The sequence below is a fragment of the Calidris pugnax genome, unplaced genomic scaffold (assembly GCF_001431845.1).
Source record: "Calidris pugnax isolate Ruff unplaced genomic scaffold, ASM143184v1 scaffold8, whole genome shotgun sequence".
Classification (NCBI taxonomy): domain Eukaryota; kingdom Metazoa; phylum Chordata; class Aves; order Charadriiformes; family Scolopacidae; genus Calidris; species Calidris pugnax.
Window position 1 is genome coordinate 13959873 of NW_015090830.1, and position 26404 is coordinate 13986276.

General features: G+C 38.6%; 1 protein-coding gene and 1 long non-coding RNA gene across 3 annotated transcripts in view; both read left to right on the forward strand.

The window, feature by feature from the left end:
* Window positions 1–4733, forward strand: part of LOC106887503 — a 15620-nt gene extending 10887 nt beyond the window's left edge. For both annotated transcript variants that reach the window (XR_001411897.1, XR_001411898.1), the window contains 2 exons: window positions 1985–2164; window positions 2691–4733. This is a non-coding gene — a long non-coding RNA (uncharacterized LOC106887503). The remainder of the gene's footprint in view (window positions 1–1984; window positions 2165–2690) is intronic.
* The window catches only part of GMDS (GDP-mannose 4,6-dehydratase), a 434505-nt gene that overhangs the window by 11242 nt on the left and 396859 nt on the right, over window positions 1–26404 (forward strand). The window lies entirely within an intron of this gene.

Genomic DNA, 26404 nt, shown 5'->3' on the forward strand with positions numbered 1-26404 from the left:
AGATGAAGAAAGCAGTTGTGTTTCTGCCTTGAGAGCTCTGACAGCAGCAGTACTAGCACCAGCTTCTGCTCCCTTGCCTGCAGCTCTGTCAAATTCAACTGCCACTTGGCAAAACTTAAGGTAGCAGCCTCAGAAGTTTCAACCAAACCCTAAGATAGAGTAAATACAGCTGATGTGTGCCACGCAGAAATGCAAGAACATCCTCTTGAATTGGTTGGTGTAGGAAGAATATAAGGTCTGCCTTTATCTTCCTGGTATCAGAAGTTCAATCAGCTGCTTACGGCCTTTGCTATTCCTGTAACACACCAAACCCCTCTGCATATGTACTGCAAGTTTTATGCAGGTGTTACGGTTCATAGTTTGAGAGAGGCTAACTGTATTGAGGGGGGGTGGGGAAAGACACTGAAAAAACCAAGATTTGCTATTTTTTGTGGAGTAAGGTTAAGGCTTGTGCGGTTTTTTTTTTTTTTTTTTTTAAATCTGGTTGTTGGGAATGAAACCAAGCAAGACTCTGTGGGGCAAACTACCAGTAATAAGACAACATGACTCATTGCTTAGTATTTAAAAAAAAAATCCAAACCAGTAACAAATAGCTGATATGGAGTGTTCTGTGTTACCTCAGACCAGGACATACCCTTTGATACTCTGTGACTAAAATAACTTTATTTCTTGGGGAAGGGTTGTAAAGAAAGCAGTTAAACAACTTCTTAGAAAAGCTTCATTTTTAAGTATTGTGATCAAGTGGGAATCTTTGGCACTGGGGAGTGCATGTATACCTGTAAGGCAGATGTAGAGAAACATTATAGCCTGTTACACCAGAGAAAGGACATCAGCTTGCCGGGTGAAGGAGCAAATCCAAAGGATTGCCTTTCTGTGTAGAAATGGAAGGATAGCTTTTGCTGAAACTGGCAAACCTAAATATTAGTATTGCTGCCTTTTCATTTAAACAAATATTATCGTGTTTGAAAGCAGGTACTCTATTTCAGTTGCTGTCTCTGAGTATCTAAGAGTTGTCTTGAGTGAGAACTTCAGATGTGTTGAACATCCTTATCTTAATTTGAAGATGCAGAGATGTAGGAACTACTAATTTGGGCACAAACTGAAATATAGGAAACTTAATTGAGAGGGTGTATATTTGGGTTTTATTTAAAGTTGTTTTGTTTTAAATGATGAGAGTGGTCAAGCACTGGAACAGACTGCCCAGAGAAATTGTGGAGTGTCTGTCCCTGGAGGTAATCAAAACTGAACTGGACACAGCCCTGAGCAACCTGTTGACACTGGCACAAGCTGAGATCTTGGACTGGGTGATCCACAAAAATCCTTTCTAATGTAAACTTGCGTGATTCTGTGAGTCCTCCATGGTATCAGAAGTTGAGATTTGTGACAAGGTGGCATAAGTGGCTTGTTGAAAACTCTGCAGCAGATGAATAGTGGCTGTGTCATGAAGCTCACGCTTGCCTAAAATATAATTCCAGGTATTTCCCTGGATATAAATAGGAGGTATTGCTATTGAGTTTCATCTAAAACTCTTGAGAAAAAGATATTTTATTGAAAAGTAGTATAACAAGTATAACAAATGGGAGGCTAGAATATTATCTGAAAACAAAGGTCTTACTTTTAGAAAGATGCCTGAATTTTGGTTGTCTTAGCTCCCCCTTTGAATGGAGGAGGGTTACCAGATAGTCTTAATTCATCTAATGCGTTGACCCCTTACCAAAGGAATCTACCCTACAGTAATATGTGCTGACTGATGGGGCTTTTGTCTTCTTCAAGAACTTGGAGTCCAGGATACTGGCTGCTCTCTGTGCCTGCCCAGAGGAGCTCAGGTGTATTCCATTGCCTTTCAGAATAGTGCAGTTACTGGTGGTGTTTGAACATAACTGAGCTAGAAGATATCCATGGTTAAAAGTATAGCTGATACAGGATTAGTTCATGTGTGTGTTGATGTATTAACTTCCCTTTTTTTCTTTCCATCTTTGCACAGCTTTGTTCATTGCTTGTGACTGCCAGTGAAGTCTGTTCTCTAGTTGCTTACTGGAGAGGAAAGTTCTGGTAGCCTGGCTCAGCTAGCAGGTATTAACTCAAGAACCAGTGCAGGCAATCTGATTCCTTGTGTTTGACCATAGGATGTGGATTGAAAAACATTGTGAACAGCAGGTCTAAGGTACTGTATACTCTGATGTGTATCTGATGTGAAAGTAGGTAGATGAAATACTGAAAATGTTCCAGGAAAAGTAAAATGATAAAGTTCATGTTAACAGTCCTAAGATATTAAACAGATAGAAGCATGATACCCAGTTTGGGTTTGGGAAGCTGAGTTACTCCAAGCAGTATTTCTCATGAAAGTTTCTGATGCTGTTGATAGTCACAGGGGGCTATTGTCACTGCTTCACAGACTGGCAAGGAGAGCAGAATATCTCATGGCCAGCAGCATGCTACTTGCTTAGTCTTGGGGTTTTTTTTGGCTTGGTGGTGTGGTTTTTTCAATTTAATGAAGATTGATGACTGTCCGTGTAAACAGACAGTATTTCTCTAAGGTTTTAAAGAGTTGAAGCATACTCTTCTCTATGTACCTACAGCCACTCCAAACTGAAGAGAGAACTCCTGTGACAACCTTTTTCCTGTGACTTCATCCTCTGTCACTAAGCTTTGGTCTTCTTTTTTTTTTCTCCTCTGATTGTCTCTTTCAGATCCTTTTGGCTGTTGAGCTTTCTGCACAAGGGAGTCAGTTTCTTAGAAAATAGCTAGCTATGCAGAAGGACAAGGAAAATGGAGTACTTAAACCTGCTGATGGCCCGAGTGAAGAACACATCAAAGGTTACCATTCTGATCCCTGTAATCCAAGGAAGCTGAATAAAAGGTTTTTCAGTGCAATTGTGATACTGGTGTTCATCCCAGTGGTGCTTCCTGTTGCCCATTTCTTACTTCTCTGAGGAGTACAGAGACTGAGTTTCTTTGCACTTACCTACACTTTCATTTTGTCTGGGAGGCAGGAAATGCTTTCTCTTGACAATTTCTAGCAACTTTATCCCAGCTTCAGACTTTTGGGTCTGGAGTAGAGTCCTGATTAAGTATCTGTTGCTGCAAGCTTGTCAGCTCTGCTTCTCATGCACTGTTGCAGCATAACTCAGGCTTATTTTGGAAAGTGTGCTTTCCTTGAAGGGCTAAGTGAACAGTGACACGAGAGCAAGTCAGTGCTGTGGTAGATGTCTAATTTCCACTCTTGCAGGTGTGTGGACTCTCTTACGCTAATTCTGTTCTTGTAACTTTGGTTGGTTTTAAGCCAAATGAGCAAAATAAAAGATATTTTTTTTCATAATATTTTGGTCACCTCCTGCTTCTTTCATATGAATTCACTGATTGTTTTTTCAGGACCTCAGCTAAGGAATTCCTTTGGGTAATGTGTATATGAACTGGGGGATGCAGTTGTGTCCAAAATTTTCAATTTGGCAAAGCTATAGGAGGTGAGGTGAAAGATTGCAATTCTCTTCAGTCTTTTCTAACTATTACTGGAAAGTCCTTATAGCTTGTTCTTTTTCTAGGGTGTGCACAGACTTCACAATGTAAATCCATAACGAAGCTTTCAGTAAAGCCTGCCAAACAAGTTGATGCAAACTAGCTTATCTGTTGTCAGTTGTGCTTTTTACGTGTCATTAAGCAACTGAACTTCCTCATACGCCATGTAAATGTTGCAACAATTTTTATTTTCATTTATTCACAATTGCACACATAAGTAATATACTTCAGGCACACTGCTTTCCAGAGAGTTGTTAAAGGCTCTTTTTTTTTTTAAATGGGTAACATGAATTATGCTTTGTAACTCAGATCTTTGTAAGATCTGACAGTAGGCAGGCTAAGTCTAAGGACATGTTCATTGACTTCATGAACTGGTTGCAGTTAGTTCAGTGGTAAGTACCATTGAATAGCATTTGAGAGATGACTCAATTGCACTGAATAATGGTACAATTTGCACTGTGCAGTTAAACTGGTCAGTTAGAAATCCACAATATCACACCACCTTTGTGCTCAGCTAAGTATAGTGGTCCAACAGGTGTGTCAGCCACAAAAATGTACTTGCCTTGGGTGTGAGATGCCACAGATCTTGGCTTTTTGCAAAGAGTTCCCAAGTAGATAAACTAGCTTGTGCTACGTTTGTTGTGCTTGAACACCTTTAAGATAACAGGAAGAAAATATCACTGCTCTGGAAAAATCTAACTATTGAATATAGTAAGATACAGTCAAATTTTATGAAGTGTTTCTGCAGAACTTTGCTTTAGTGGTCATTTGACTCATATTGCTGCTTGAAAATTCTTCTCAAAGGAGAATTCCTACAGCATGTGGTGAAATCTAATATGAAAGGAAAGATTTGCTATGTTGAATATGTAGTTGAGTGCTTTTGCTGTAATGAGAAGATACCTTGTCTCTGCATATCTGACACGTTCATAGCTATTTTTATATGTGCCTTCTCATATTTTTTTTTCCTCTTCCAAGTTCCTGAGGAGATGATGTTCTTTGATTGTGTTGTTTATATCACACATAAATCTCTAAAGCTTCACCTTGCAGGACAGTGCTGAAGTGTGTGGTAATAGATAAGCTGTCAGAACTACTGTAACTGTTGTTGTTTATTCATAGGCACTTGGAGGTAGCATGTCACCATACTGCAATGGAAGCCTTAAAACACCCAACCTGTGCCCCCACATGAAAATCAGAAAATGCATAGCATCTTGAGAAGCGCAGACAATTCTCTTACTTGTATGATGTAATGTCTGAACCCGTGCCAGAAGTAGCTTGAATATATTTACTATTTTATGAATTGAAATAAAGCCTTTTTCCCAAGCTGTGTAGAACGGTGTATATGTCTAGAAGGAAATAAAACCTGAAGTCAGGCAGGGAGTATGCCTGACTGTTCCTATACGTGCCCTCTTTCTTTTATGCTTCTAGTTTGATATGCTGCAGTCCCTCTTGTCTCCTGTTGTAATCCCTACCTTTACACTTCTGAGGGTGCTCTTCTGGAACTGGGAAGCAACACCTGAGTGTTTAGGCTGCTACTTGCCAGATTGCAGGTGTGCTGTCATGGGGTGTGGTTATTTTGTTTGCTTTTTTCCCTAAGGTTTGTTTCATGCATGCAGGATCTCTTTAGGTACATAGCAATGGCTGGCTTCATTGATGATATTGGTGGTGACCTGTGGCTTGCAATTCCTCTTTTTAGAAACATAAGGAACAGCCACTCTGTCTTTGCCTGCTGGTTGGTGTCCTTGCCTTCTTTAATGCTGATACTCCTGTCTAAAAGCATAAACATTACTCTGGAGCAGATTTGTTTTTGACACACTGAAATTTCTGGCTATGCTTTCTGGATTTCATACAACTAAATAATTGTGGTTTTGATGTCAGTGTAACTTTTCCCATGACTACACAGTAGTAGTCTGTCATATTCTTGCCAAAATTTACAATGCTGTTTGCCTCTGAAGTTAACATACTATTAAATTCCTACAAGACATACAGTATAAAAGGGATACAGAGCTCTTCAGACCTTCATGCAAAATATAATATTTTTCCATCTTCTAGGTGGCTTTGTGAGAAATCAGTGTTCCATGGGAATGCTTAAGAAGATAGAGCCCAGAAGCTTCTTTGCTGGTGCTCATTTGGCTGTTACTGATCAAACATTGCTCTCCTGAGGCCCAAGCCTGGTCTGTTACCAGCAGAACTACACAGCCTCTTTGCTTACAAGTTGTTGGGTTTTTCCCCCTTGATGTTTGTGGTGAAGCTGGAAGCTTTATCAGAATCTGGCCAGTCTGAACAGCAGCGAGGGCTCTGTGGTACTAGGTCTGCAGGCTCAGTAGCATGCACCATTTCATTTTTGACAGTGAAATAAATTTGGAGAATTATTCTTGCAGATGTGAAGGCAAGGAAGTCAAAGACTAAGAGCTAAACTTCAATTTATGCCCTTACCAGCCCTTTTTAGGGAAATAATCATACTTGCGGTTGATCAGAGACTGAAAAACTTGTGACTGTGTAGTTTTTCTTCATGGATTTGATTTCTTAAAATTCTGAAGGTCACCTGATATGCTTATCCTATGTTCTTATTGAAGCCATTTATAGTTGAATATATAGTGTAACTGTTTCAGTCCTTTTTCTGCATTTTAAAATGAGGACTTATTTTGCTAATTGAAATGGGAGTCTTAATACCTGACTGTGTCTCCAAAATGACACTTGCTACATTTCTGTGGTGATGTACTTTCATACTCTTGCAGTTATGCTGGATCATTATTTACTCATGTTATATAAAAACATTTGTGGAAAGGTATTGTTATGCCACAATTTTTTAAATTTTGAAGTGTAGGTAGAATTTCAAATCATTATGTTGCTGTTCCTGTTTAAACAGTATGAATGAGAGATTGGACTTTCTTAAAACTGCAAAGTAACTCAGGGAAGTACTGGCTTCTAATTCCTTTTACAGTGCAGTTCAGCTCGGTCACAAATTTGTAATTGTCAGTTTTAATCATATCTGAACATCTCACTATCCTTTGTCTTGATCAATTAAAGGGAAGTCTAACACAGACTTGTAAAATTTAAAACAAACAGAATCTTAAGCCTACTCAAATTCCCTAAGCAATAATGCTGCGATTTTGATAAATTGAATGAACTGTTAAATGATGGTTTAAGTCGTTTTTAGTTAAAATGAAGGTGTATAAAGTAGGAAATGCACATGCATTTGAAATACACACCTTTCCTATTAGTTAATCTTGTAACAAGTACTTGCGGTGGTGTACATACAGCTTACTCTTGACACTGGTTGAGTAGGCTGAGTTTCTCTCAGAGTTACTTAGTGGACTTCAAAATGTGATGGTGAACTTTTACTAATTAATTGAAGCCATTTCATTTCCTTTGTACAAGCCTGTGTTACTGGTGATGGATTCTGTCATCTTGGGCAGGAAGCACCTTCCTGCTTAGCTGTTGGTTAACACCTGAGCAAGTTGTCTAGGCAGCTGTTGCGGTGAGTGCGAACCCTCTGGCTGGTGGAGAGCCCAGGCTTGTTTGAGCAAGTGCCTACCTTGGGATAAGGGGATGGGCTCTGTGAATTGTGTTGGCAATAGGTACATCTGCTCTGCTGACTGAAAGGTACCTAGGGTGGCTGCCTGATGGGGCTTATGCTTATATTGTCCCAAGTAGCGTTTCATCTTGCAAGGAGGAAACATTTATTTTATCCGAAGCACTCTACAGGCTAAGCAAAGGTGACTGAATTTGATTACTTGTGATAGTTTCTTATAGTAAGAAAAGCATATTGTGCAGTAAACGTGTACGTGCAATTAAAGAAATGAGGACTGAGTGCTTTTACAGGTATTGCTCCTGTGACACTGCTGCCTTGGAGCTGATCTGAAGAGGAACAGTGCTTCCAAATCACTACCTGCCTCCTGAGCACCCTCTGCATGCCACTGAAGCTGCATTGTCACTGCTGTGCTCTCCATCCCCAACCCTCCAATCCTTCTCTTTGAAGGACCAACTGGTGTGTTTGATTTCCACCTTGCTTGGCCTCAGTGGTGTGCCTTACATTGTTGTCTGTCACACGTGTGCTGTCACTTCGATGTTCAACCATGCTTCAGCCAAAAATGTAATGGTTTTTCTTTCAAGACTCTGGAGAGTTCAGGTATTTTTGTCTATTGGTTCACCGAGACTGTGGCATTTTGGTGTAAGCTAATGACTGTGTTCCCCTTGTAAAACCTCCTTATAATTACTTACAAATGTTGGCACCTACTGTATGGCCTCTGTGTGTTGAAGGACAGGATGAGGCCAGTTTATAGCCCTGGATGGTAGGAAAAGGGAAAGGGTGGCCAAAAATCAATTAAAGAGAGATTCTTTTGAAGGAAGTACAAGCCCACATTCCTAATGAAGGTCTGAAATTTTGTGAGTGCTTCAATATGCTGAGTGAAATAATGTCACTGGTTTGATCCTGACCACTTCTTGACTTTCAGTGGGGGTGGATCGGATGACTTCTTTTTTTAAAATTGCTTTACCAAGCAATAATTTGAATTTATGGGAATGCATTGGCTAGCTATCAACTCAAGTATCTTTTTAAAAAGAAAGAACAACAGAACAAACAAACAAACCCCACAAAACCCAAAACTTGACCTCTCAATAAGGCTTAAAAGATTTCTCTTAACAGTTCAGATAGGGTTGTTGTTTTTTTTTTCCTTCAGTTTAACATTTTGTGTGTCTGTGTTTATTTTTCCCTCTAGCATGTTTGGGACTAAGGGAAAGATGGAGAAAGGTGAGGATTTATAAATCTACAGAATTTGTCAGTTGCCTTCAGTTTCTTTGATTATCTTAATGAGGAGGCTTCATCTGAATGTGGGATAAGGGGAAAAGATGTAGAAAAGGCCAGGAGGAAAAACTACTCTTGTTTCTATCTTTAAAGTAGGGCTGTATTGCCTCTGGCATTCTGTATGTGGAAGAAACAGCTCTGGTTTTGTATTAGTGGGGGGAAGGGGAATCAGGTTATTACAACTCAGTGTTTAATTAAATTATCTTACTAAATATTACAACTAAGACACTGCAGCTTTTCCACACTGAGGCAGTCAAGGGTGCTAGCTTGCTAAGCTAGTCTGTAATGTTTGTTGTAATTAAACTTAAATAGAATAAGATCCAGAACCCCAGCAGTATGCCTGATGCATCAAAACCCACTTAGAATAAGTTCTTTTGCATTCTGGTTGCATTCTGTTTGTGGTTTGACTCTGCCTCTTATTTAAAAAAAGGTGGTCTTTTATTGCAGGACCTCTTCAGTAGTATATTGCTAACATACATTTGATTCAAATGCTGTATTCTTGCTATATATGCTTGTTTGGAACATGTGGGTCCTGTGTCAGCATAAGTGGGGCTTTTAATTTTGTGCATGTACAGGGCTAATCACTCACTGCTTATTATTTGGTTACAAATTTCTGTGTTTGAAGAATCTCAGGAGGTGCCTTTTCAAACATAAATCTGTTAATGCCGTTCTGTGTCTAAGCAAATGGTGGCCAAGTTACAAGGATCTATAGCTCTGAGCTGTGTATTAGCATGCAGTTTCTTTGGTATACCTCTAATTCTTGAAGAACGCATGCCAAAATAGAAAAATCACACACTCTTATTTCTCAGTTTCTTGCACTCTACCAAGTTTCTGTCTTGCAGTATTTACCAAACTGTCTCTTAAGGTGTGGTCCTATTTGGCAACGATTATATCCAAAAAAGACTTGAAAATTCTGGATCTTTACTATTTGGAGATTATATATTTAAACATAGTTGACTCTTGCATTTTACCCAGTGAAAACAGGAATGGTGCTCCCCGTGGATATGCTTGCTTCTACCGAAGGCCGTTTTTACAGCTGGGTGTTAAAGTCATGAAAATCAAACTGCTGACACAGCCTTAATCACAGTGCCACGAGTAGCACTTCTTTGGTTTTCTATGACAGTTTCATTGGTACTATTAATAGTTGGCTCCTTACAGGTGTTCATGTATAATAACTTGTAAGACAACACTTGGTAAGTTTTCAAATGAATCATGTTAATTCCAGGATTAATTTTTGCAGAGAGACCTCTTGACTCTTTTTCCTTTCGAGGTTTTTGGTCATAAAAAATCCATATGTTGAAAATGTTCATTACTTTTAATTCTTCAAATGCAGCTTTGTGTTAGGGGGAAAAGCAGAGAGAGAAACTGGCTTGCCTGTGATAGTGGGCAGCCGCACTTGATCTGATGTTACTGTTGTCAGTCTCCTCAGAGGGGGAAAAATACCAATCTATTTTCCTGGTCTGCTGTTGCTGCTGGGCTGGCAGGATGGCGTAGGAACTGTAGCTACACCTTGTGTTCCCTCAAACTGGGTAGTGAAACTGTGAAGAAAAGCCTCCACGCTTCTGTTTCAGACACCAGCAAGGAAAGCTGAATACAGTAGTAAAGGCTTTCCTCAGCTGTTGCTGCATGTGTGTGTGTATATAAATATATATATATGGACATCTTGTGCTTTTAGCAGAGCGGATGACGGAAGGCAGAGTTCCCCTTGCAGGGCTTTCTGTTGCTCTCCCTTGGGTCTGGTGTATGTGGTGGGGTTAGGAGGACAAAGGAGTGACTGTGTACAGAATGTGAATCTGGAACAGCTTAGGTGGCTATAGTCACTCCTCAGACAGCTTGGAGAAACACCCTCTAATGGACTGAACTGTAAAACCTGCTGTTCTCTCGTACAGTTATCATTGAGCCCCATTTCAAAGCAGCGTAGGACTGGCATGTTGCCTCTACCAGGTAGTGCTGGTTAATGCAGTAATACACCAGGATGTAATTACCTGAACCTCTGGAGAAACTAAACTGAGAGTGACTTGTTTCAGAAGTGAGCAATTTTCTGTGTGTGGCTCCTGGCGTCTATAAAGCAAGCAAGTCTTTGTTCAGCTCCAGTTATAACCTCTGTGGGACTGCTGTTGAAACATGGCTAGCAGACATAGTGTGGTACTGGTACACTTCTCTTTCTCTCTGGTCTGTACCTGAGCTTGTTGACATCTGAAAAATGCACATGAGGTTTATTTGCAAATGATAATGCTTTAATATGGATTTCAAGGACATATCAGACACCCTAGCCTGCATGTGTATATAGTTGCACCTTTAAACATTTTAGGGAATGAAGTATTTCATCTGGCTTTAGCTGAAAGTTGTTATTAGGCTTTTAAGAGATTTCACAGGAAGAATGGTTTAATTAGCGTGGAGACCAGCCTTGCAGATCTAGCACTCCTCACATACTGCAATCTTTATTAATACATTTAGCCACACTTAGTTCATTAATTACATGGAAAAAAGCTGACTAATGCAGTGGAAATGTTGGGCAGGTGGGGGGAACTAGAGAGTGAGAAGGAGAAATCATAAAGGTAAAGTTTCTTAATCTGCTGCCTGTGGTTCAGGTTGTTCCAATGGCTCTATCACCATTGCTGCTGTCAAGCCCAGCTGAACCAAAATCCTCAGCTGATGAGAGACAGAGGATGCAAGAGTGAGTCTAGGGCAGGGAATGGAAAATTATTTGTGTTTAATGCTGGAGGCTGCTATTAAACTAAGAGCTAGGAAAAGATTAGGACTCCTAAAATGTGCTCCAGCCGGAAACCTTCTTTCAAGGTGTTTTGGTTGGTCTTCAGCTATGGTTGACCTTGGTTGGCCACGCAGGAACTAGTGTAGGAATATATAGCTGGTGGTGTTGATGGAGGGTAAAGGTAGGATGTCCCCTTTCAGTGGAAGCATGCAAGAGTGAAACTGCATGCTGTTTGTGAACGGAATAAGTATTTTTCAAAAATGTTTGCTTATGGGTTTAAAGAAATGAATTGCTTTGTCTAGGCATTGCAGTATGTTGTGAATAAACTTGATATTCCTGAATTAATTGTTAAAGGTGAGAGTCAACAGCTGCTTGAAGGTAAATACTATTAGTGCACATAATCAGTTCTGTATTGATGGTTATTGAATCAAATTCTGACTTGGTTCCTTGGTTGCTTTATTACCATAACTTAGTCATCATTCTCACTACCTCACTGTACCTGACTTTTCTTAGGCTCTCCCTTTGAAACTATTTCCTGTGAGTTCCTCATGACAAGGTATGGACACTGGTGGTTGAACTTTGTAATGAGTAATATTTACTGTTTTAGTAAGTAATGAGACTTCACATATAGAGAAGGTGTCTTCCTTAAACACTTTCAGGGAGTGCTGCTGTTCTGAACACCTGCAAGAGGACCTCGTTGGGTGTCCAGGCCTCTTGGGAGTGGACTTTGAAGAGGAGTAAGTCGGCTCCATACTTCTTCCTCCATTATTTGAAACTGGTGTTAAAGCTGTGAAGCTTGAGATGGGCATAGAAAATTTTGTCGAGTTTCTGTCCCATTTGTGACGGGAAAAGAAACTTTGTGGCTGTGGTGATATGAGCAAGAGGAGAAACTGTTGCTTAGGAGGGGGAGGGCAAAATGGCTTGTGCAGAAGAAGAAAGTCCAAAATCTGAAAGCAGAGCACTGTTTGGAGCAGGACTGGGGCACTGTGTCCTTTTTTTTTCCCTGCCAGGCTGAGGAAGATCATGACTCACAAGTCCTGCAAAAATGGACCGTTCTGCTTTTGTAGAACTATATTTCATGCTGGTGTGAAGATCAGCAGAGGGTACCCTCCTGGTATTGATTCTATCTTGATTTTTTAGGTTTTTTTCCTTCTTCTGCAGTTTGGACCAGCACAGATATTTAATGGGAGATGATACTCTTGTTCTCTGACAGAGGAGTGGTGTGCAGCGGTGGCACAGTAAAGCTCTCCACCTAGAGGGAGGAGACAGAAAGTCTGCTGGCAGCTGATGGAGGAAGGCTGGCTGGGCTGCCTTGGCTTGAAACATCAGCACTTTGCATGGTGGAGATAGTGATGGTAAAGCTGTGTTTGGTTCTTTGGTTTGTTTCTTTTTTTTTTTTTTAGTAAGGGGGAAAGTCGAGTAACTGATAACTTAGTATTTTATCTCCAGTAAAAGCCCTAGATTCTCCTAGTCAATAAGAGAAGATGCAATATGTAGATACTTGATTGTAACAGTCCTCGTGGTTTTTCTGGCCTCAGAGTGCTTTGAAAGAAATAGCTTGCTTAGAGCTACTGTCTTTGCTTTGTCCATCCCTTGATTTGAAAGCAGGCTTCTAAAGAGCAGCTCCACACCTTACTCTGGCTGCAGATGGTACTTTGATAAGCGTGTTTCCCACTAAGCTGTGCTTGCAGAATAGACCTGTTTGTGCCTTAACTGGAACTTTTGATCGAAAGTGAAAGGATGTATTTGTAAGTAGCAAGAAACCGTGTCCCTCCAGTACATTAGCTTTCTCCACCTTCTCCTCGGACCTCTTCTCCCACTCGGTCTTCACTGTTTTGGGCTTCATTTTTTATATGACATTAGCTGCTCAACTCCTGTGCTGTTGGGTTTTGGTTATTAGGAAAACTGCTGCCAGAATCACTGTCATCAAGCAGCTGTAGCTGCCACCATTTCCCACCCTCCCTTTCTGAGCTTTCAGAGAAACTGATGGCTAACTTTAGAGCTGACGTCAGCCCTTCAGCTTCCCAATATGAGTGGGAAGGGAGGAAAAACTCCTCAATGAGCAGTCTTCTCTCCAGATATGGAGTTATGAAGTATGTGTCTTTCTAAAGAGAGTTTTCACTGTGTCACAGCTGGCACGCTATGCGGTGATGTAGTGCCGAGTAACGAGCAAAGTAATTAATGATACTTCTATCTGTCCTACTCTGGGACTTGAGTGTTTGCCAGTTTATTCCCAGACTTGAGTTTTTTGCATGCTTGAAACAAGCCACAAAGTTAGCCAACAACAATTTAGTTCTTCTCTATTAACGATTTAGTGTTGTCCAGATGTGCAGAGCTTTACATACTACTTCCATGCATGAGGAGCTGTGGAACTGCTGCATCCAAGGGTAGTTTCAGGAGGTGATAAGGTTTCTGTTCAAGCAGAAAATTATTTTTATTGTCTTGAAAGAATATTTGAATTCACTTGCTTGAAAACTTTATAGTCTTGTTCATCTGGATACAAAATAGGTTGCTGCAGAAGGTATGTATTTCTTTGGCGTAGTGGCAGCCTTTTTTTGGAAGTCTTGGACCCCGATGAAGAATAAAAGTATGTTTCTGGTTTTTGGCAAAAACTATATTCACTTTGGTTCTTGGGAAAATACATGTGTTAAAGATTCTAGCTATGTTGTCTTGACAAAGAGAGAAAACTTAGTTTCGTTCCTATTTTCTGGTTTGTTTTTTTTAAGGAAGGAAATTAACTTTAATGCGTGTAGGATGAAACCATTGTGTTCTTACATATGCCTGGAGTATTTACAGTTTTCCTATGTGTTCAGTTTCTTCCAAGTTTTGCAGCACTGGCATACGGACTTTCAGATTCCTCATGTGAACTGAGCTTTTTTCTATGATTTTTTTTTTTTCTGTTCCAGCCTCGGTGAGAACAGTTTGATTACAGATAACTGTTGTGACAATCAAGGACAGGGAAAACAAAATGTAGTACTTCATAATATGGCAGGTCTAGAGGCAACTGGTGGAGTGATAGTTGTTAACAGGAGTTACTGCTTAAAGTTAGCTATTGCAATCGTGTATGGTGTTTGTTTCTCACAGCTTTTCACTAAATCAGTTTGCATTGCTGATGTCCGAATTAATCCTTCAGGGAAAAAAAGCCACAAGTGAGTTAATGTCGGTTATATTCGATGACACAATGTAGTGTTGACGCAGAGCATCAGGAATCTTCTGTAGGGTTCTGCCACTGCCCTGATGGGTGAGTTTGGTAGCACTGTTTCCTAGATTTGCAGAAACTTCCTATTGTAAGACTGTCCCGTTTGTGTTGTTTTCCAGGCTTTTAGTTTTGATCCTAATATTTCCTACGCTTGCTGTCTGTTTCACAACACTTCAAATGAGCCAACTATAAGAGAAAACAGCATGAGGAAGGGAGATGATGTTTTACAGCATTGCATAATCTTTGTACCGCTTCAGGGTGGGGTGAGTGGTTTGGAGCATGGCCTTATGATCTTTTTTAGGATGAGGGATTTTGTCTCCAATTGAGCTATATTCATAAACTCTTGGAAAAAGTCTGTTCTTGGAGTCAAATAGGGACTTTGTGGTGTTGCCTGTCTGACTTCTGAGAAGGTTTTCTCTGTGCTGACCATGTTCCAGTCCTTACAGCTCTTTCTTCTGCCAGACTCGGCATCCCTGTGGGCCTGTGAAGGATTTTGCAGACAGTCATAGCTGAGGCTTGACAGGACTTCTTTTCCTCAGTCAGCTAGGATGAGACTGGGAAACAGGAGTGAAATCCGAGAGCATCTCTCTTCTGGTTTTGATGCTCTCGGTAGCTTGGATCAGAAGGCAGAACAACTGTGCTGTAATCTAAATGAGGGGGCTGTTAGAAGTGGGTCAACATTGTGTAGGAGAAGAGGAATGGGGGCTGGAAATTTTGAAATAAAACTGAGGCAGGGGTCACCTGCTAAAGTGGATGATTAAAAGCCTTCTGAGGACCTAGTTGAACAAGAGGCTGGGCAAGTGGAGGTGGTAGTCAGGGAGAGAGGGCAGAGGAATTTGATAGCATAAGGACACCTTGTTAATTATGAATTTAAAAAACAACGCTCGAATTCTGTATGGTTTATCACTGTGGAGAGACAGATGTCTATATCAAATGGATACTCTATATGTTTGAATTAGTCCTTAAACTTTTTGATATGCTACAACTGACTGAAGCTATCTAATGCTGTGTTTTGATTGAAGTTTAAAATAGAGCAGCAGTGTTTACATCAGAAGGCTGCCTGGGATAGGCTCTGCATATGACTTGTTGATTTCTGAATAACAGCTTGTGACAACTTTTTTATTGCTAAAAAACAATAACTTCTATTTCTGAACTAGTTAAAAAATGAAACAGACGTTGTTTGTCACAGTTTGAGTATAGAGGCTCTGTAAGTACCATGTGTGCTACAGTGATAACCTTCCTTCTGTTCTGTGTTGGTGTATTATGCCAAATACAATCTTTGTGCTGTAGTACAATGACTGTCATCTTATGCTTTAGGGCTGTTAGTAGTGACCTTTTCAGTTTTTAACATAAATGTGTTGGAAATGTTGGACTTCTCCCGAGCGTAATAAGTATGTGCTACTGTTCCTGAGTATCTTCTCCTGATATCTTTGAACTTTGAGTGATTTTGCATTCTTACATATAATAAGTATGGAGCATAGCAAAAGCCTTAAGTTTTGATGTAACTAAATCTGGAAGTGACTTTTAAAATGCTTGATAAATAGCAACAATGAGTATCTGTTTTATAAATATTTTAAAGCTACTTATACACAATTATCAAAAGAAAAAAATACTCTGTGCAAAATATGATATCTCTAAGTTACGTTGTGCTTACTAGGCTGCTGTTTATGTGTTGGCCAGATTCAATCCTCTAACCACTGTCTACACTATTCATTAAGGAGAGAGAAGAAAAGGTGTGGGAGAAGCAGGTGAGAAGCAGGGCCTGAAGCAGCAGGAGTGCTTTGACTGTAGAGGGTGCTGGGGCCACTCTACTTGGTGCTAGTGGTGTATAAGGAGCTGAGCAGGAGCCCTTTGGGAGGAATTGTGAGAAGAAAGATACTGCAATTCCCTCTACCTGTCTCCAGAAGCTGAGAGCCCTCTTTTCTGGCAGCCTCCAACTAAAGTAGAAAGGAAAGAAAGGGAGAGAGGAAGGACTTTTTCCTCAAATAAGGTGGGTGTTGAGTCCAGCTGAGGCTCTCTCCCTCAGTTTGCCTATTCCTGTATTCTTCTGATCTTCTCAGCAGTGAGGGAGGCATCTTGGTGTATGTGCTTTCTTCTTTCATTCATTTTCTGGGAAAAGAAATCATGGCCTCTGTCAAACTTCAAGATGCCCGGAGAGCCTTGGTCAGGGAGACAGCTCTGGTGCGGGGGAGTGATCGGCAGGGTCTTTCTTCCCTTGCATGCCATCTTCTGGTATCTGTTTCCTGTGAGGTGGTAGCTCATGGTGTTATTGGGGTTGTGAGTACAATGCTCTGCTCCAGAGCACTCTGATAGGACAAATACCTGCTGCAAAAGTTTGTCTGAAACTTTCCCTGCCAGAAGTGGCTGGAGCTGTGTTGCTCTATTTTGGCTGCTAGGCCAATGCAAAGTGGGAGGTTGGAAGGAGCCCGCAGGGATCAGCCTCCACTGAGCATGAGGTATGGACCTGGGCATACTTGTGGCTGATGCCAACTTCCAATTGAAGCATTGAGCTGTCACCTTAGTAACAAAATAAAATCTCACTTTTTCTAGGTTAAATTTGGCATGTGTGGTGGCCATTGGTTATTTCACTGTAACTGTGCAGATGGAGTCTGGGATTTGAAGCCCTCTCAGCAGTCTCTACAAGCTGACAAATGTGAACTTAGAGAACTCACATGCTAATCAGAAAGGCGTCAGTCAAAAACAATCTTGTTTTAAATGAGCTCAGATTTTAGCCACACAAATATTTGAGGGCTCTAAGACTGCTTACAGGCCTTTCTACCCTAAATGAAATGAGGTGTGTGTACAGGTGTCTAATCAGTTCTGATACTGTTCAGGAACTTCTTGTAGATTTATAATGTTGAATCAAGTGACTGCAGTATGTTGAATGTGAGTAAGACTTTGTTTAAGCACAGAAAATGCCTTTTCTCTAAATCTTGATTCTCAGTTTAAGATTGAGGTTGAAAACTCCCCCCTAAACTAATAAACTTGAACAGCTTTTTCATAGGAAATGATCTCAGTACTTTAATTGTAATTAAGATGACATCTTTAATATCAAAGCTTATGTACATATTAAAATTACTGATTATTTTTCACATTTAGTAGGAATCAAAATTCCAGATACTTAGATTTATAGCAAGTGGTTGTTTTTTTGTGGGGAGAGAGCTTCATGTGCAGGCTTTATTAATTCAGGTCTTAAGTGATTCTTAGATATATGGTGTACAAACAGTGAGCTATGCGTTAGTGCCCCCTCAACTATATGTTTTTTGCCGTGAATATTATAAGATTCCTCTCAAAAGCCAATAAACTGATGAATATCCTTTATGAACCATGCGAAAATACAGTTTAAGGTTAAAAATGAATAAGAAGAATATTAGAAGTAAAATGTTAAGAAGAGGTTACCTTTTTTTTGCAGTAGTAATGTCTTTAGGCTAATGGAAAGCAGGCTGTTTTCGGTTTCTTTCTCATTTAAAAGGCTTGTAACTTTCCAAATCAGTTAAATATGTTCATGGTAAACTTCACCAGATATGTAGTGCTCTAAGTACAAGGACTCTAAGAAGAGCTGCATCTTCAATAACTTAACATTGCAAAACTGGAGTATTATTTTTTTTTGCTTTAACAAAAAATCCCAAGACTGTGGCTTTATTAAAAACAACCCAAAAACTTTTAACCTTCTCTGGTGGACTTTTCTTCCAGCTGTTATTGAAACTGGTGTGCCCCTGGCTCATTAGGCTGCGCAGCTGAGGCTGCCGTGGTTGCCGGAAAGCAGGGCATTTATGATCAAGTTCCTGTTATTGACTGGCTCTAGAGAAAAATGCCAAATTCCAACCAGACATAATACAGTAGGTCCACTGTGGGAGTCTTGTGCAAATGCTGTTTTGACATTTTTAGACTGGGATTCTTATTTTTCTATTTCTGGGGTGATTTTCTTGACAGTTTTTTCCAGGCTTTTAAGCAAGTTTTGCAACAATTAAGAAAATTACCATCTTTAACACGATGTCTTAACAGGCCTGGGTAATATGGAACAAGAAAAGTGTTTGCCAATCTTTTTGCAATTGTATTAGGAGTTATGTGGACTTCTATGCTTTTTTCTTTTTTTTTAATGCACTGAAGACGTATGTGTCAGATGAGTGGCTTACTAGTTTTTGGGGCTTTGTTTTGGTAATACTAGTGCAGTTTTAATAAGCTCCTGCAGTATAATCAAAAAATGGTAGTAAAGAAAAGTACATGTGCTGCAGCTTTGTGATGTTAAACAACATCTCCCCCTCACTTTTTTTTTAATAGTCAATTCCCACCCTGTCTCCAATAGAGGCAAACAAAACTTAGTGAAGAAAATGTCACCAAGAGCTCTTCAAGCTTAGCTCATTTATCTGCAACTCAAGATAAGTCTTTTTTTTTTTTTTATAATGGCAGGGGTCTGGTACTCTTAATGACAGTCTTGTACAGTTTACTGAAATGGTCTCCAAATATACAGCAAATGGAAATAAAATCAGTGGTTCAAGCACCTGTTCTGTCTTAGGGGAGGAAGGCTGTAGGTCTCTGGGGTTGTGTACTGCCTCAAAAAAGAGAAGAGAGGTTAAGTCATTATAATTAAATAGTTATAATGATAGTAGATATTTTAGGGTAAAAGTTTTAGTATAAATGTGCCAGTCTTTTTAAAAAAAAAGTATATATAGCTGCTTTTTGCTTTTTTAGTGAGCTTTTATTAAATAAAAATACTTTGATTTAAGGAAGTAGCTCAGTTAAGACACTGACTAAACTGCTGAAGTTAGGGTACTAAGACTGGAGATGTACAACACCCAAAGCTCACAGGTCAGTTTACTAGAGCTATGAAATAATCAGAAATACAATAGTACAGCTACTTAAATAATAATAACTTCACTCTGGAGAAAAAAACAGCTGAATTTCAGATTGTCATTTAATCAAATGACCTCAAAATAGTACTCATATTCTTAATCTTTCAAGTTTGATAAAAGCAGAGGAACTTGCTGTGGAAAACTTCAGAGATGTCCTAGAAAATGTCATCAGTACTAGAAAGTATTTTTAAAGAGTTCATAAAAACTAATTTCAAGTTTGACTCTTACAGTGTCAGTAAGAAGCTAGAGTTTTAAGACTTGTGAAAGTGTAATTTTTATGTAAATAACTCTTAGATTAGAAACAAAAGTATTTCTGAAAACTGTTCTGTCGTCCAAAAGGAATACTAGACTGACTGGTTCAGTTATTCATCAAACCAACTCACAGCCTTTTTAGAGACTGGAAAGAAGGATTTGAGAACATTGTCCTTCTTTCCTGTTATTTGCTTTGACAGTAAGATTTTTGAATAGTTTTAGTAAGATAAAACATAGTGGTAATAAATAGCAGAATATATGAAATTTGTTGGGTGTGTTAAATGCTTGTAAATTATAGATAGATGGCTCCAACTTTAGAAAGAGATTTAGCCTTGTATTCTCTGGACATGCTAGCTGTGTGGACTGATTTTTCTTTTATGAGTTGTTTGCAGAACTGTGACCTACTTAAGTAGGTGCTGATACGGCACAAAGAGTAAGATTTCAGTCAAAACTTCTATATGGAAACAGAAGAGACAGGAAGATGCAGGCAGGTGTTCATAGGGGAACTTTTAGTTAACTTCTAGGTGCAAACTGTATCTTATAACTACAACAACTCAGGAATGTAACATGGAGGATTTTTACAGTATGATCAAACATCAGATGAACAGTCTCTGTTCATTGCCATGCCACTATTAACTGTTCTTTTTCCAGCCTTACCTGGGAATGAATGTCCTGTGATGCTCTTACTGTTGTTGGTTTGTTTTCCACTGTATTTGCTCTCCATTGATATGATATGGATGGGGCAAGACAACACAGACAAGCTGATAAATTTATTTAATCTGGAAGTCTTGCAGAATTATAAATTGCAAGCTCTTTATTAGGCAAAGCGTGGGACAGGATCCTAATAAACTGGTATAGGTAATACTTAAAAAATGACTTAAATTTAAAAAAAATGACCTTTAAATTTTTTTCTGATTTAAATTGGATCCTATAATTCAAGAATTCAGCTGAGATCTTGATTACTGCTTTGACTACTTGTACAATATAAAAACTTGAACCTCAGTGTATAAGTTGAATGATGTAAGTTTTGTTTTTATTCAAGTAACATCAAACTTTTGTGTTGAAATCAAGTCTTGAAAAGAGTTATCGACCGCATTTTATAAAGTGCAGTATTGGAGGATAAAGAATTTTGAAAAGCAGATGGTAGTTTCAAGGTAAGGCTCTGTTGTATGTGTTAAAAGGAAAGCAAACTTGCAGAATGAAATATGAGAGAGGCTTCTGCGGTCTTACATTTTCTTACAATTTTTTGTAAGCACAATTCCTTTTGTGTTTGTCCCTTAAGGTTTTTAACAAGTTGTGTATTTTTCACTGTAATGGGATGAGAAATTGAGTGATGTGGCATTATTCAGATTCCCACATCTTTTTTCATTTTACTTTATCCCAGAGGTCCATTTTCAACTTGGAAACACTTCATACTGAATTGAGAATGTAGTGAAGGTACTTTTTTTCAGTTTCACAGATGTTGAAAGACTCCAGTTAGGGAGAAAAATTGATGGGGGATGGAGGCTACCTTCAGAAATCCTAGAACATCAGAAATCTAATATTTTTCTTTTATATTCTTGTCTCTTCTCTTGAATGCTGGGGAATTATGGAAAGAGAGTTCTGTCCCTTACTAGTGGGTGTGAGTCCTCTGAGCATCAGAACTTATAAGAGCAGTGATCAGCATGAACTCTTTTGTAGATTTAGCCACTTTTCTGTGGAAAAAAATCCAGATTCCACACTTGTCACAGATAAAGTATAGATAATGTAAAGCTATTATTAGTTAAGATGTGTCACAGAACAGTTTCACCTTCCTCTTTTACTCCTTCATTCCAGGAAAAATTAGGCATTATGACCATCTTCAGGTTCATCCTGCTGAACTCATAAATTTGTTCCCCTCCTCAATGGGGAATGCACTCCCTGTCCCAAAAATCCACAAAGATGGATGACTATTTTGGCTCTATAGAGTTACTTACTTGTTAGGAGCTATTTCCTCTTGGTAACTGAGTATTTAGCAGTTTGAGGTAAGAAGTAGTCTCAAGTTAAAGCAGCAAAAGTGGCATTTTTTCTTTCAAGTGTTTGGAGAGATTTGTGGTCTTTGAATGAAAGCACTTAAGATAAATTCATCATTGTCAAATATTCTCTGTGCTGAGAAGGCAAAGCTGTTGAGATTTAGAAAATATTTTTTTTTCTTTTATGGAACAATTTATTTCTTTTATGGACCTTGATCTTCAGCACTGTTACAGTCACCTTCCATATGCTTACATTTACAGTCTGTTAAATAAAAACCTTAACTTGTAAATTTGCGCTTAGTAGTAAAGATCTTTAAGATTACTTTCCATACTCTTCCTGTTATGATTAAAATGTGTACTGAGCACCCATTACTTGATTTGGCAGCACATCCATTTTGGTATGCCTCTTCCTACATGCCTGAGAAATTCCTGTGAACTATGAGAATGTAGAGCCTGCTGGAGCAGGGAATGTTGAGGCTTCAGGCGGCTTAAGTTAGCTGAATGTCATCAGGAAGGATGGGACCTTTGCAGCCTGTATGGTCTGGAAGGTCAATTTGTTCACTGATCTATACAGAAGAGATTTACAGGGAAATATAATTACATATTAGAGAGACAGCACTGCAATAATAATACCTTTTTGTGGTAATTGAAATCTCTAGCTGGTAGCCTGAAAAGACAAGTTCCTAGATGTGCTTGAAGCTAGTTGCTCCATCTAGCCTTTAAATGCTATCACAGTGTTCACCTGAGAAAGTTTGTCTAAGAAATGCCCACTTTAAATCACAGAAATATCTGTTATAGTGTCTCATTAGTCTGATTACATACACACTAGGACTCAGGTTAAAGCTAGAGAGTAACCATGAATCAAGCTTGATTAAGCCATGAAGAATGATGTGGGTGGTAGCATCAACTCTATTTTTATGCTGGAATGTTTTTGCTTGTGTTGTGATATAACTCCTATGGAGCCTGCAAACTGGAATTTGGCAGCTCTGGGCTGCTAAAGTGGGGGCAACCCAATTTAAGGTTAGGTAACCAACAGTAACACAATTAGTTCTCCTTTGTTTTTTAAAACTATTTTCTTGGCACGTCTCTAAAATTGTAAGACGTATCTAGCCATTTACTACTTGTCTGCTCAGTGAAACTTGCAATTTAATCGTCATCTCTCTGATCAAAGCATCTCTGAAACAAGTTTTCATATAATCTTCAAAGTTACTTTTCTTGTACCAGTTGCTGTGATTTAACAAGCAAATATTGTGTTTAGTGGTTGTCTGTAAAGGCCGCATACAAATGTGTTGATATAGCCATAGCGGGTTGTATAGCTTTGAAACTTAGTGCTTCAAGGGAAAATTTCTTGGAGAGAGTTATTAATTATTTAGTTTCTTTAGGAGTTTCTCTGTATGTTCTGAGACAGGAAAAAATAATCTTGGTGCCCACCTGAGCTGTTATTGTGCTAGTTTGTATTCTTAGTTCATATCATATATGTACACTTCATTAGTTCCATCTCTTGTATAGAAGCTGTGATACTTGTTCCAGGATAGCAGATAACCTGTGGCTTTGCTTACCACATAGTAAGGTTCAGATCTAGATTGAAGACTGCTTTGATTTGGTAGACACTGTTACCTGTCAGATTGGGGCTGTTGCTCTTTACGAAATGCTACTCCAAAGATTTGGGAGGGGTGGACACCCAAAACAAAAATCCACATGCTCAACAGAACCACAATATTTTTCCTTGTGAAATTTCTCTAGTTATGTTCCCATGAAAAGTTTGATTTAGCTGGAGTTTTCCTTGTAAAACCCCTCTGCTTCGTCAGAAAACTAACTAGCTCAAGAGTAGAGCTGTTTCAATGCCAAGTAATAATCCCAGTAGTATTAGAGAGACACCATGATAAATTTAGTTTTTCCCAGAAGTGGGAGATCATTTTTACCACTTCTAAAAATCTCAGAGGTTTTTCTGCCTCAATTGAAGTTGTCCGTAGCTTCCAGTGTTGAAATAGTCATTTAAGTGGTTATTGTATTAACTGCATAGGAAAAAAGTCTTCTCTTATCTCTGCTAATAGATGTAACTGCTCGGCATTCTTACCTCTATATGGCTTCTATTAAATATAGGAAGAAGCTGGACAGCCCTTTTAACCAATTTTTCAAAACCATTTGGGTTTCAGTGTTTTGTTTCGTTGGTGTTTTTTTACAGTTAAACACATCTGAAGTTGGTCTCTAAATATGGTCATATTACAAGCATTTTTGAATTATACATGAACAAGAATATAAACTCTAGCAAGTATGGAGATGAATAATACTGCATGTATACTGTATTGAGAGGGGTGATGGCTGTGAGGTTTCTTGGTATGAGTTTTTTTTTTCCTCTAACTGATTTGTTGCCTGTATTTCTAGTAGCAAAGAACACCTTAGACTTTATGCAATTCTGCTAATAAGATCCATATCTGTGGTCAGAATTACATTAGGGATTACCCTGGGCCATATTTTTCATTCTTGCCACACAGACCCTCCTGAACTGCCATTTTTAACAGTCCATGAGCTGTTAGGATGTTAGTTGTGCTGTGTCTTAGAAGATACTCATTGGGTAAAGATACTGTTTCAGTACTCTAGCAGTGTAACAAATACTACATGGCGTTGAACCCAAGTGTGGTCTTAATAATAAAATGGCTAGTTTAAATGCCATATATAGTTTTAGAAACAGTTAAGGTGCTTTAAAAGTAATTATGTATTTGACTGGTCCCTTGTGGGCAGATTTCACTTTGCTAAAATGTATCCTATCATTCATATTTTATGAAGCAGCTTGTCTCTAGTTTGAGCTTTGTTTTATCAGATCTATTGGCAAAACACTTTTATCAAGACAAAACTATTGTAATAAGTGTGCCCAATGAGTTGCTCTTAAATGAACTGACTTGGGACTATACCACAGCTACCTTGCTGAGCACTTATACATCAGTTGTATTTGGATAATCCACTAAAGGGGAAACTTTTTCTATATAGCTATATAGCTGTATTCCTTCTGTAGAATACAACTACTTTTCAGGGTTAATACACTTCAATTGAAAGTAAATATGTATGCCATCCTAGCTGGCTTCTCTCAAATTACACTTGAAAATTAGAAACTAAAAATACTTATTTTTTTTTTCCCTTGAACTTCGCATCAATTCACTAGGTATGTTAAAATAAAAAATAACATATTAAACAAAACATATAGTATTAAAGGTGCTACTCAAAGCCACAATAGTAATGAAAATTTTCTCTGAAAGTTGATCTGCAGTCATGTCGCAATCGAGCACTGTTAGATTATACACATTTCTCCATCAACTAGGAGATACTACTTTGGTGCAGTTAATATTACTTTTCTGAAGCATACATGTGAACAAACAGTGCCAGTGCTGGTATGTCACATTCTTCTGTGCTTTAACAAAAACAATCACTAAATGCACAAACACATGTATAGAGTCTCCCTGCTCCCAAGTTCAGTGATTTGGTTGATCACAATCTTGATCAGATTGCTTAACTTAGTGAATTGGCATTATCAACTAGATCTTCATTGCTATGGGAATGTACAGTTCAGGATAGTTGCAGACTAAATGTTTCCTGTTTTGTTCCTTTCTGGACAAAAAAAAATAAAATCTGAGTTCTTCTGATAAGGTCAATAGCTTTTATTTGTTAACCTTGTGTTGCTTGCGCCTCTCCACAGCTACAGCGAAGTCATGGTTAAAAGTGCAGCTGGTTTTCAGGTAGTCCCTTCACAATGCCTACTTCTTTCAGTTTTTAACCCTTCAGAGCTGAATGCTGGTATTTCTCGACCCAAGTGCAAATGCATGCTGGTATTAACACTTCAGCCTTGAGGAACCCCATACTGCTGCCAGCGGAGGTTTAAAGTCCAGAACTGTTGTACGCAAGTTGTGTTGCAAAGAATTGTCCAGTTTGAAATGCTCCATGTAAAATTATGACTTTTCATCAAACGGCTTCTAGGCAAAAATCTCAGTTCTGGAGCAAAAGTAATAATTTTAAGTAATGTGTACAAAAAAGTTAACAACACACAATAAATTAATCAGGATAAATATTTATGTAACCATGAACAGCAAAAGCCTACAATATAAGATTATGTGGCATTTTTACATGAAACAGGTCATTAAACTTAGTATACTGTTGCAGTTGAGGGGGAAATAAATAGTTGGTTTGTATTTACAGGTTTGGTTGCATGAATGAAACTACTGTATGAGTTTCAAAAAATCTTAGATAAAAGAAGTTTCTGGCATATGTGTTTTTTAATTGAAAATGAAAAAACGTTGTTCTCTTTTTAAATTGGATGTCTAGACAGAGGAGATGTATTTCCTTTTACTGAAGAGAGCTGAATATTCTCTAAATCTAGATTAGAGGCTTTACAGGCAGATGAGATGTGAATCAGCTGTTTAAGAGAAGTTAACAGGCGTTTCTGTGTTGCATAATTACTTGTATGCAGAGGCCCTATATGTATGCACCCTTTCTTTCCTGAGCAATAATACTATCTGAGTTACAGATTTAAAAATAAATTTCTTGCTTTGCCTGAAAGCAGCCTTCACAATGTCTGCCTGCGGCTTGCTTATGGGAAGAGCGGATATGTTTTGCAAGAAGCTGGTTAAACCTAATCCTATTTTTCAGTGATGGTTATGAAGATACATGAGTACATTTTATGTTGATTAAATCCTGCTCTGGGATTCAAAAATCTGGCTGCTGAAGGGTTTAAACTTGGGGGAAGTCTAACAACATTTCAGGATTTTCTTTTTCTGTATTATTATTGAATATTCTTCATTCCTCTTGACTCAGACTTCTTTCAATGCATTTCATACCATTATTTCAATAGTTAACTGAATGACAGAGGGGTTTTTCGAAAATAGTGAGTACGAGTCTAATGTTCTAACACCTTAATCCTTGCTTTTTCTAAACATGCTTTCTATCAGTATTCAGTGATTTTTTTATTATTATTATTATTTTAGGAGCAGGACCAGTGCAGAATCCCATGCTGATATATTATACAGCATTTACTTAAATTAACATGTATTGCCATTTTTTAAATATTCTTGGGTTATTTAGGTTTCG